The following is a 12,774-nucleotide window of genomic DNA, read 5'->3' as shown; positions in this document are numbered from 1 at the left end:
ATATTACTATCCTGAATAATCAACCTTATATGGACTGGAGAATTAAAAGGTGAAAGCAAGAGTAGTAGCCTCCACTTTTATAGCTAATATTTTATATCCTAATATATATACCCTCAATATTATGATTCTGGGCTCCTGTGGTTTAGGAGTCAAATACCCAAGGAGTGAATTTTTCTAGGAAATACAATAGTCTCTCGTATATTTTTAATTATTTTATCAGACTTAGCTATGCATTTGTACTGTGATGTGTTTTTTGTGTGTATGAATGTAGGGGATGGGGTAAGGAGTTTTGCATGAACTCACAACATTATCTACACTGCTGGTCACCACCATTCCTTTTTAACCTGCTCTGAACTAGTTTTTATGCCCATTTTTATACTAAAAATGCCCAGCTTCACCAATGCCCTCTGTATTGTCAAACCCGATGAATATGTCTCTGATCTCAAATTTCTCTAATTCTCAATGCTTTTGACTTAGTTGACCACTATCCTCTTTTGAGACTCTTCTCTCCAATTCTATGATATTTATTCTCATTCTACTTTTTCTCCTATGTTATAACCTCTATTTTTAAGTTTCCTTTGCTAAGTTTTTTCTTTTCTACTCAGTCATTAAAATTTGATCCTCCTTGGTCCTGGGCTTTCTTATTTTCAGTGTGTTCTATCTGTAAGTAATTTTATCTACTTCAATATCTTCACATACAATTCATATGTCACAACTCCTAAATTAATGTTGTCAGCTCAGCCCTGGCCAGTGTGCTCAGTAGTTAGAATGTCAGCCTCCGCACTGAAGGGTCGCTGATTCGATTCCTGATCCAGGGCACATACCTGGCTTGCAGGTTCAATCTCTGGCTCTGGTCAGGGCATGGGAGGGAGGCAACCAATGTATGTGTCTCTCTCACAACACTGTTTCTCTCTCTCTCTCTCTCTCTCTCTCTCTCTCTCTCTCTCTCTTTCTCCTTCTCCTTCTCCTTCTCCTCCTCCCCTCCCTCCCTCCCTTCCACTCTCTCTTAAAGTCAATGGAAAAACTATCCTCCAGTGAAGATTATATATATATATATATATATATATATATATATATATATATATATATATAGTCAGCTCAAATCTGCCCCACTGGCTCCAAAGTCACCTATCCAACTGTTCACTTAACATATCCACTTGGTTTCCCACAGATATCTCTAAATCCGTATGTCCAAAACAGAACTCCTGAGTGTCACCTCAAAGTCCTGCTTTCAGCTCCAAGCCCATTCCTGGTTGTGTCCCTATGTTAACAATGGCAATACATTCAAAATTAGAAATCTAGAAATTATTCTTGACTCTTCCCTTTTGCTAATCTCTTGCCTCCAATTAAACTCTTCAGCAACAAACTAGAAAGGGAAGTTGTACTGTGGTCATTCTAGTCCTTATCCTAGAGACCAAGAGTCGCTTTGAAAATTTGTAGTATCCTTTCCCTAACCAACTCAGGAGTGAATTGTACTTTAGTTCCTCAGTGCTACATTTTCCTGTCTCTACAGAAGCACAGCTCTTGGAACTCTTGTTTTCTTTTCAATTGTAAGCACTGCCGACAGAGTTGAGATAACTTTTTCTTCTACCATGTATAACTATGGAATAGCATTAACAAGTGAAGGATGGAATAGATCAGACATCTCTTCCTTTTAGAGAGAAGAAGGAAACATCATTTATTTTATTTTCTCGATTGAATATGTGCAAATCAAAGAATACATGGTTCAGCAAAAGAAGAAACAAGCAAAGAAGCCAAAATCAGAGCTAAGGAGAAAGGAAACCAGCTAAATCTTCTCCTACAGAAACCCAAGTTTCATGGAGAGGCACACACCAGTAGATCTGCACACTTAACCAAAGTAACCAGACAAAAGAGAAACCCTGTGAAGTGTGATGGGAAAGTACAGCCTTACAGCATATGTTAGCACAGATTCGTAAACATACTTGCTGTACACTCCATTATAAGACATGTTGTGTCTTGAACAGAGTATGCCCTGAAGAAGCAATACGATGGGGTGAATCATTTGACAAACTTCTTTCCCATAAAGATGGACTTACCAGATTTCTTAAAACCAAGTTCAGTGAGGAAAATATTGCATTTTGGATGGCCTTATGAAGACTTCAAGAAAAGCAAAGACCCTCAACAAATGATTTTTAAAGCAAAAGCAATATATGAGAAATTTATCCAGAATGATGCCCCACCAGAGGTTAACCTTTATTTTCACACCAAAGAACTCATTATAAAAAGCATCACACAGCCCTCCCTCCACACTTTTGATGCACACAGAGCAGAGTGTATCAGCTTATGGAAGACAATTACATACGTTTTCTGAAATCTGACATCTATTCAGACTTGATAGAAGGAAGAGCTCAGAGGACAACCAATCTTAGAAGACCATCACGTTCATTCACCTGCAATGAATTCCAACATGTGAAGTCGGATGTTGCCATTTGGCTGTAAAGAAAATTAATCTTGCTAATTTTGGTGACAATATTGTACATCTGCCTCTAAGACAGCATGTGTTAACAAACAGGTGCATCATTTAAAATAAAACACATAGTGTAGAAGGGGGAAAAATAATCCCTTCAGCAGATTCTACTTCAAATATATTTCAATTCCATCTCCTTATCTTCATGTCTGCTATCCTGGGTGGGGATGGGGGAAGTAGAAGAACATCATGGATAGTTCAGGCTTCTATAATCTCAAGTTTGTGACCCTAGAAGAAGGAGATAGCTGTTCTCTCCAGCCGCTATAATAATAAAAGCATAATATGCTAACTAGACCAGACAACCTTCTGGACGCCCTTCCGGATGACCTTCCAGACGAAGCCAGGGCTGCGAGGGAAGTCTGGGTCCTGTGTGCCAGAGGGAAGCCAGTGCTGGCAGCCGGGGGAAGGAAGGCCTACTCTTGCATGAATTTCATGCATCAGGCCTCTAGTTAACATATAAAATCCCAGAGAAGAAATGGCCAAGTTTGGGTCACATGGAGGAGAAATGGCAGTTTCCCAAAGGTATAGTGGTTCTATTACCAGAAGAAGAGCAAAAGAATGCCGACAAAGAAAAGCAGCATCTGTGACAAGTGGAGGATAGTGACAGGGACTATCACCTCCCTTGTTTGTGTTTTGTTGTCCTGTGTACATCTCCCAGACAAACCAGGCACTTGAGGCAATTGGCTCTAAAATAAATTGTTATTATAATGCTCCCAAGGTTTGAGGACTTCCTAGAGTAGGTATTGCATAGAACTTGTAAGTAAAATGGAGACTGAAAACATTCTTTTACATTTTGTTAAATTAATGGGTCATCTGGCAATAAGTAGAAGGTATACACTTCTCTGTTTATTTGTTTTTTCAGTCTTTCAGGATGATTTCAGCTCTGGGGTCCCAGATTGGCAGGGTTCCAGGACATATATATTAATGTGCATTCTACTTCTTATTATTATGTAACTACAATTATACACCTGAGAAAATTCATACTTGAACTAACCAGTAAAACGTACATGAAAAGTGGTCAAGAAGGTTTTCCTCTACCCCCATGCGTTATCTCCAATCACAGTAATTAAAATTAATCTAATTAAAACTCACATGACTGCTTCTTTTAACATTTTTATAATTAGGGAGTTCAGTTGGAATTTCGATTTTTCAAAACAAAAACAAACAAGAAAAACCTCACAGGTTCAGAGAAAATAGTTCTAATCATTCATGTTCTTCTAAACAGCCAGCAGAGGGCAAACAAGAGGGCAAATGAAATAAGTGGAACCTGCAAGGCTGACAAAAGGTGCTTTCCCTACTCTTGTCCAAGTTCACACAGAACCTAAAAAAAAAATGATCCCTAACTCAATAACTTTGCATGGTTGTAGCAACTAGAATATAACTTTCCCTGAACACTTAATTTAAAAGAAAGGAAACCAAGAGAAGTAAATTATATTCTTATATACCCTAGATTTAAAATGAAGGTACATAGAATCATTATAGTAAGAAAAGATGAGAATATCATAAATCTGATGTTAAAGGTGAGAACATTCTATTAAAATTTAAAAATATATAATATATGGTCTCTGCCCTTGTGATCCTTTGGGATAAGCACTCTTTATATCATAATTCAATGTGTCAAATATTAATTATATTCACCTATTAGATGGAAATAAATGTTTTTAAATTTGAAATACACTTAGGGGAAAAGTTTGGGGAAATTAACTGACATATACACTGTTGGCTGGAGTGTAAACTGATACAACTTTTGGAGACCAATCATAATTTACTATCCTACATGATCCCTCATTCTCACTTCTTCTGTCTTGTAAAAACATTAGCAAAAGTAATTTAAAAATATGTGTATAAGAATATTCATCACAGTTAACTTAAAAAATCAATTTGTTGAATAATATGTGTATAAAAAGTATAATCATATAAAAACTCTGTCAATATACAGTATATGTTACATGACTGGAGGTGTTTTGTTCTGGGAAGAGATACTGATGAAGGAACGGGAAAGATATGCACGTTCACTTTTTACTGTATGGAGGTATGTATTTTTTACATACACAAGCACAAATTTCTTATATAAAGATTCTTAAGCATCAAATTGAACACTTAGGTTTATAGCAGTTCCACACAGGGACACCTAAGCTAGAGTTCCCCCTAGGGAGTAGAGAGTCACTTAGAATGCTAGGTCTAGAAGATCAAAGGATGCAAAAGCTAGTTGTCCACAGAACTGCAGTTGATTGCCTAAAAATTTTGACTTTTTGACTCTTCAGATCTGAATTTGAATGAGAAATATGGAGTTAATTATTGACTTAACAATCCCTGGAATCAACCATTTTATATCCAAATGCTGATTCTCAACCAAATCATCTGGGGCGTATCAACATGTAATTGCTGAAAAATGCAAATGATATAATCCCAATCTAACTGAGTAAATTATGCAGCCCATGTAGTTTGATTTCTAAATGACAATGGAATTCCTTAATTAATATACATTTTAAAGAAACATTCTACATTCATAACAATCTTTTCCTTCCCCCCCCCCCCCCCCGCTCTTTTCCACATTAATGTGGCCATTGTGATGATGACAATTGCCATTTTGAAAAATTCTATTTGCTACAGCATGAAAGATGGTGGCTTTAGTAAATTGGCCCATGATAAGGATCATTTATAGAAAGGGGTAGCTCTGGCAAGGTGAAGGTCTGGTCTGCCCTTTGTTGGGCAGCCTTCTCAATAGCAGTTCTTTCTGCTTATGTGGTATGCTTGAAGTAAAACTGTTTCTTTCATATTTTATATATTTACCTCTTACTTTTCAGCCTTAATCTGGTTTTCCACCTAGCATGTTCCTCCAATCTGGTTTTATTTTGTCTTAGCCTCTCTCCATATTTAATCTGACAATAACCCATGGAAGTGGGGGCAAGAGAGCCAACAATAATGGGTATGTATCAGGTATTGTGAGGTGCATTTCATACATTTGTCACTTAATTCTCCTAACAACACTGCAAGATGGTTCTATAACTGTCACTTTCCCAGTAAAAGAACAGGTTCAGAAAAGCTAAAAGCTAGCCTAGGATCATGCCACTTCTAAGTAACAGAGTCTGTTGGGATCCAAAGGCTAAATTCTTTCCAATTAGCCACACTTAATCCAAAAATGTATGTATAGTTCGCGTTTATATCACTTGCTGTCTAGATCTTTCCATAGTAAATACTGTGAAGGGAAAGGAAAAAGAGGATTCTGAGAATTTTGACCTGAACAACTGAGTGACTGGCGGTGCCATTTAGTGCAGTGAAGAATTCTGGGGAGGAGCCAGCTAACAGGTGGCATGTTGATTACACTGGACCTATTCCATCAGGGAAGGTGCCAAAATTTTTCTCTTTGGAACAGGCACTTATTCCGTATTTGGATTTGTTTCCCTGGCTGTCGTCATGCTGCCACCAGAACTCTCTCTATGGACTTGCTGGGTGGCTTACACTCTTATCATGATCTTCCACATAATACTACTCTGACCAAGGAATTGCTTTTATAGGAGATAAGTAGGCCAGTAGACTAATGCCCATGAGATTCCCTAATCCTATTGTGTATCCCAGCACCAGAAGCAGGTAGCTCAGTAGAAAAGAACGGTCTGTTGGCAGCCGGTTCCGCGCCAGCTGGAGAAGGACCTCACAGTGAGGAAACATGTGCTCTCGCCAGCATCGTGCTTCTCCCCTGGCCAGGGCACACGTGGCCAGGAATCTAAGGCACAGAAGCAGTGGTGGATGGGGACTTCTCAAAATTATACCAACCAACCCCAACCCATTTGCCTTTTTTACTCAAGATTCTATTTGGGAGATTCGGGTATCTGAAGGAAATGCTTTTACCTGGAGACACAACCTTCCAAAAATGACTGCCCGGGATAGCCTTGTAGCCAATCAATGAACATTAAGCCAGATTTTATTTCAGATAACAAAGTAAAGAAATTGGGTGTTCTTTTCTTTTTTTATTGATTTCAGAGAGGAAGGGAGAGAGAGAGAGAAACATCAGTGATGAGAGAATCACTGATCTGCTGCCTCCTGCACGCCCCCTACTGGGGATTGAGCCCGCAACCTGGGCATGTGCCCTTGACCAGAATCCAACACGGGACCCTTCAGTCTGCAGGCTGACGCTCTGTTCACTGAGCCAAACTGGCAAGGGCCAAATTGGATGTTCTTACACCCAAACATCATGCAGCTCTTCACACCCATTACATGTAATGCAGATTTCCAGGTCTCGGTGTCTTCCATTCTTACCTTTTGTAGCCTCCCCGGCCAAGTCTTCCTGCTGTCATGTTCTCCTCTCCACGCCCCTCACTCCAGTTGGGCGTCTGCTGCCTGAAGGAGGCTGTCTGCTGTTCTTGCACAAGATTGTCAGCATCTCTGCCAACAGTCCTTTACCCAAAGGGCGCTCTCAAAGTCTTGCTCAAAAGCAGACACTCTTGTCTTTTTTCTTTGTTTCTTGCCTGCAAACAACAAAAGTGCTAATAAAAATTATTGACCAAGGAACCAGCATTGCCTTCATTCACAGAGAGCCAAGACTCTCCCACCCCTCACCCCCCAAATCAAGAAGAATGCCACTCGCTCGAATGCACACGTCACACTAGCAAACCAGGACACTTCTCATCTGCCTTCCAGCTCAGGGTGACTTCCCAGTTCCTTCTAGAATAACAAGTTCTTTCATGGCACAAACAGGCCTATTCTAGAAAACTTCCTCAAATCAATAGAGTGGGTACCAATTACTCAGGCCTAAATCTCAGGTGTACAAGAAATGTAACTTTACTTCATTTTTTGTAACAGTGATAGATAGATTATAGATATAGATATAGATATAGATATAGATATAGATATAGATATAGATATAGATATAGATAGTCTCAGACCATCACCACTCATTCTGCAAGGTGAGAAAATAAAATCTTAGCCAATTAAGTTATGATTTCATAACAGTTGAGGCTTCCCCCTCTCTTTCCTGGTGCTGCATCTAAACTCTGGGAATGGGGATGTGGAACTTTCAACATCCACAGAAGAAGCCTGACTTTGCTGGCCTCTGGGGAGGCCTCCCTTAGCTCTGGTTCAGCACCCTCTTGCCGTCCTCTGGCTCTCTATGCTGGGTGCACACTGACTGCTCTCAGCCACACAGGAAAATGCTCAGCTGCTCCTGTGCCTCACTGGATGCAGGGGACACTTAGGATGCCCCAGGCCCATGGGCCCAGACACCCTTTGGGGTCTTCTCTCCTGCATTGCCTTTTCTCCTCTGAGGAGGCCCATTTGAGAGTTGTGCTGCATCACTTACCTGGGGTTATTATTAGTGAATTGGGAGTGTGGAGCTACAAGTGGCTGCCTCTCCACAAAGGAAGCATGTGATGCAAGTAGATTCTTCACCCTGCGGGTCCAGCCATGCCTTTTCCCCCTCCACGTTTCCTGCTGTGCCTTGGCCAAGAATGGGGAGCAAGCTGAACCCCTTTGGATCAACTACTTAACACTCTTGCAATTTCCAAAGTCCTTCCAGTTTGCAAAGTCCCCATACTCACCTTTAATCCTGTGTGACAGTTCACTGCCAAATATTCCATTTTCCACTGACCCAATCAGAAGCAAAGTAGGCACTTATTCTTTCAGAAACGTTTAGAGGTTGTTTCAAAAGCAAGACAAAAATATCATCCTTTATTGGATGGAGAATGCTTTGCCCCTCCAGCTTTGGAAACTGGAATCTTCTGCCCATGCACAGCTTGTCTGCAGTGGCTTCAGGAATTCATGGCAGGTCGAGGGGATGCCAGTCTGCCTGCAGCCTGGGATTCTCTACCTGGTGGTCAGAGCTGGGGTCCAGGATGTGGAGCTCTGAGCTACAAGCTACAAAGCCTGTCTGTCTCCAGGACAATGTGCAGGTCACTTAGGAATTCACAGAAGAGCTTTTAAATTCTCCTTTTCTTACCCCGAAATTTCTTCCTTTTGCTGGCTGTCCTGCATAGATTCAGAAACTATTGCACTTTTTCTAATGGAGTCTCATTTTGGCCCACTACTTCTTCTAAATCAACAATTTCTGAGAAGAATGCCTCATCTCTGCACACCAGTTCTCTCATGTCCTTGAAATTACCTGCTCCAAATTCATCCTAGGGTTTATCAGTCTATAGAGCAGATGTGTACTTTGACCTACATCAGTTATTTAATACCTGTGATTCAATTTTCTTCTGTAAAATTGGGCAACTTATAGTATCTATAGCATAAAAACATGTAAGGCCCTTAGAATAGAGCCTGGTGCATAGAAAGCAGTCAATAAATATTACAGTTGTCCCTCAGTATTCATGGGAAATTGGCTCGAGGACCCACCTCAGATATCAAAATCCATGGATGCTCAAGTACCTTATATAAAACTAGAGACCCAGTGCACAAAATTCATGCACGGGGGGGGGGGGGGCGGGTCCCTCAGCCCAGCCTGCAACCTCTCCAATCTGGGACCCCTCGAGGAATGTCCAACTGCTCGGACATCCCTCTCACAATCCAGGACTGCTGGCTCCCAACTGCTTGCCTGCCTGCCTGCCTGATTGCCCCTAACCACTCCCCTGATAGCCTGATTGATGCCTAACTGATCCCCTGCCAGCCTGTTTGCCCCTAACTGCCCTTCCCTGCAGGCCTGGTCACCCCTAACTGCCCTCCCGTGCAGGCCTGGTCCCCCCCAACTGCTCTCCCCTGCAGGCCTGGGTCCCCCCCAACTGCCCTTCCCTGCAGGCCCAGTTGCCCCCAACTTCCCTCCTCTGCCAGCCTGGTCACCCCTAACTGCCCTCCCCTGCAGGCTTGATTGCCCCCAACTGCCCTCCCTTGCAGGCCTGGTCCCTCCAAACTGCCCTCCCCTGCTGGCCATCTTGTGGTGGCCATCTTGTGTCCACATGGGGGCAGCCATCTTTGACCACATGGGGGAAGCCATCTTGTGTGTTGGAGTGACGGTCAATTTGCATATTATTATTTTATTAAATAGGATAGAGGCCTGGTGCACAGGTGAGGGCCAGCTGGTTTGCCCTGAAGGGTGTTCTGGATCAGGGTGGGGGTTCCCTTGGGGCGTGGGGCAGCCTGGGTGAGGGGCCTGTGGTGGTTTACAGGCTGGCCACGCCCCCCGGCGACCCAAGTGAAGGCCGTGGTATCTGGGATTTATTTATCTTCTATAACTGAAACTTTGTAGCCTTCAGTGGAGGCCAAGGCAGGCCAGGGCTGTGAAAACTTGGCTTCCTCCATTGACGGGGAAACCCAAGCCTCCTGCTCTATCTGTGGCCGCAGCCATCTTGGTTGGGTTAATTTGCATACTTGCTCCTGATTGGCTGGTGGGTGTGGCTTGTGGTGTAGCAGAGGTACGGTCAATTTGCATATCACTCTTTTATTAGATAGGATGGTGTACTAATTTGCATATGATGTACATACATCCTCCCATATACTTTTATTTTGCTTCTTTTTTTTTAAATTTCTTTATTGATTAAGGTATCACATATTTGTCCTCATCCCCCCATTCCCATCCTAAACTCCTCCCCATGCATGCCTTCACCCCCCTGTTGTCCGTGACCACTGGTTAGGCTCATATGGATGCACACAAGTCCTTTGGTTGATCTCTCCCCTTTATTCCCACCCTCCCCTTCCCTCCCTCTGAGGCCCAACAGTCTGATCCATGCCTCCTTGTTTCTGGGTCTGTTCTTGTTCATCAGCCTATATTGTTTATCATTTCCCCTAGATGAGTGAGATCATGTGCTACTAGAAATACACTTATAAGAACCGAAAATGAGACAAGCAATAATGGTTATGCTGAAAGGCAAATGAATCAGTCTGTAGTGAGTTTCTTTCTGGGCCAACAGTTCTTTTGAGACCCAATTTCAATGTCAAACAGTTCCTTATGTGTACATGTCAGCAATGATATTTCAGTTCTGGATGGTGGACAAATGGTGGTAATGCAGGTCTGACCCTCTCTGGTTTGGTCCTGGGCAACCTGCAGTGATGCACAGCTGCTAACTGCTAGTATGGGAAGGCCACATCAGCGTCTTCCGTCTCTGGACTGCTTCTCTTCTGTCTTCATGGCTGGAGTAGTCCTGTCGATTCCTCTCTGTTGCTGGAATCCACATGGTCTTGGAGTTGTTTTCTGAAAATATACAAACATATTCTCGACCAAAAGTTAATAAAGGGATATTTTCTATAAAATTGACTTGGGATCCTTTTTCATTTTTTGCCCAAATGATTTTCCTCTGGCTTGTTTTGACACCATGTGTGTTTTTCATGGGTGTCTTACTTTTAGCCTTACAATTAATTTTCTAAAGTACAAATTTTCTAGATGTAATTTACTTACAGGATATTTTTCCTTACATGATATTCATCCTCCCATAGACTTTAAATCATCTCTAGATTACTTATAATGTAAATAGTTGTTATACTTATTGTTTATGAAATAAAGGCAAGAAAAAAGTCTGTACACGTTCAGTATAGATATAATCATCCTAGGCCTGTCTACATAATAAATGTAACTTCTTTTGCTGCATATTTGCAATCTATGATTGGTTGAATCTGAGGATATGGAACCCATGGATATGGAGAGCAGACTGGATGATTATTATTATTATTATTATTATTATTATTATTATTATTATAAATTCCACATGAACCCCTACATGCAGCAGGGTCAGTGAGGCTTGGGCCCCAGCTCAAATATGCAAAAAATGTAACTTTATTTTTTCATAAGTCTACTTAGTTTCTATTCTGTGGGCCCATTCCACTGGATTGGAAAAACTTCATTCCAGTTATTTCAGGGTAATCCCACTCCATTCAGCGTCTCCCTCTCCCCAGGGTTGAGTCTAACGCCTGGGCCTTTGTGGGGTGCTAACGATCAGAACGGGCCTCTGTCCCCTGTGTGGTTAAAGTCACCCTAGAGGGCCCTCGCCCAGAGCCCAGCCAGTTCCCTGCAGTGGAACTGACTCCCCAGAGAACCCGGTTTAGGTCCAGTTCATAAGTCCTGGGGAGTGTGGTAGCAGAGAACACCTCTAACAAGAAGTCAGCTTTCACATGATCTCACTCATCTAGGGGAAATAATGAACAACATAGACTGATGAACAAGAACAGACCCAGAAACAATGAGGCATGGATCAGACTGTCGGGCCTCGGGGGGAGGGTAGGGGAAGGGTGGCGGTAAAGGGGAGAGATCAACCAAAGGACTTGTGTGCAGGCATATGAGCCTAACCGGCGGTTAAGGACAACAGGGGGGTGGGGGCATGTGTGGGGAGGGGTGTGGGATGGGAATGGGGGGACGAGGACAAATATGTGATACCTTAATCAATAAAGAAATTTAAAAAAAAAAGAAGTCAGCTTTCTTTGTAGGGTCGGGGGGATCACAAGAGCGGGGGGGGCGGGGTGCGGGGATGTGGTAAGGTAAGTGTTTAGAACCCTATAGGATGTGTCTTTCATTACTGGTCATTCACTTTTACCCTATGGCCCTTTGTACTGGGAGGCCTCCATTGTACCTTCCAGGGAAGGGTCATAACATCCGAGAAGCAGAGAAAATGCTTTTAGGAGGTTCAAACATCTGGACTTTTCGGTATCAAAAGCCCGCCTTGAAAGAGTCAGGGCATTAATTTTATGCCATAACCACTAGATTTGAAAGAATACGATGTGATGATGAAAGTCAGGTTTCCCAAGCCGAAATGAGATACAGATTCTCTAGGTTGGAGGGGAGGAGAGACGGAAAGGGAGCAGGTGTCTCAGATTCTGTGTGGGAGGAGGACCATATAGTTTAATGTGCTGGACGCTGTTGAGAGTGAAAGGGCGGTCTACCACTAATTATGCTGGGAACACAGGCCCCACCAGGACTGTCCCAGGCGAACCAGAGGATGTATGTTCCCCCTACATATGGGTCTCACCCCCCACTTGCCACCCTCGGCCAGAACCAGGTGCAGGTGAGGGTTTCTAGAAACCGCAGAAATGCCTGGGAACTGAGAGGAGAGTTCCCGCTCCTCCTCGCTGAGGGGAAAGCTCCCAGGGCGCCCACAAAGCAGGCTGCGCAGAGCGGTGGACAGGCCTGAGGCAGCTGCCCACACCCAGCTGGCAAGGAGTGCGGCCAGATGTTGCTCTGCCCCCAAGGGGTCAGCCAGAGCTGGGACACAGCCAGGCCTGGCGAGGCCTTGGGGCAGAGATGGGCACAGCTCCACACGGGCCAGATGGGAGGGCGGGCACCCCTGCAGGGGCCCAAGAGAGTGAAGGACAGCACGGGAGACCCGCACCTCTCCCAGCCCACTCCCACCAGCGCCCCTCTGCGTTCCCCACAA

The 12,774-nt window shown here is 43.2% G+C and overlaps 1 pseudogene across 1 annotated transcript; it reads left to right on the top strand.

Annotated features, from left to right (window-relative positions):
* The first annotated feature begins 274 nt into the window (after positions 1–274).
* Positions 275–2,460, top strand: LOC307097605 (regulator of G-protein signaling 18-like; annotated as a pseudogene). Its single transcript has 3 exons — positions 275–279; positions 1,717–1,887; positions 1,986–2,460. The product of its transcript is annotated as a regulator of G-protein signaling 18-like (transcript).
* The last annotated feature ends 10,314 nt before the right edge of the window (positions 2,461–12,774 follow it).

The sequence above is a fragment of the Cnephaeus nilssonii genome, assembly GCF_951640355.1.
Source record: "Cnephaeus nilssonii genome assembly, chromosome: 4".
In the NCBI taxonomy this organism is placed as follows: Eukaryota; Metazoa; Chordata; class Mammalia; order Chiroptera; family Vespertilionidae; genus Cnephaeus; species Cnephaeus nilssonii.
Note: the sequence above shows the minus strand (reverse complement) of the source record. Positions and strands in the feature narration are given on the sequence as shown.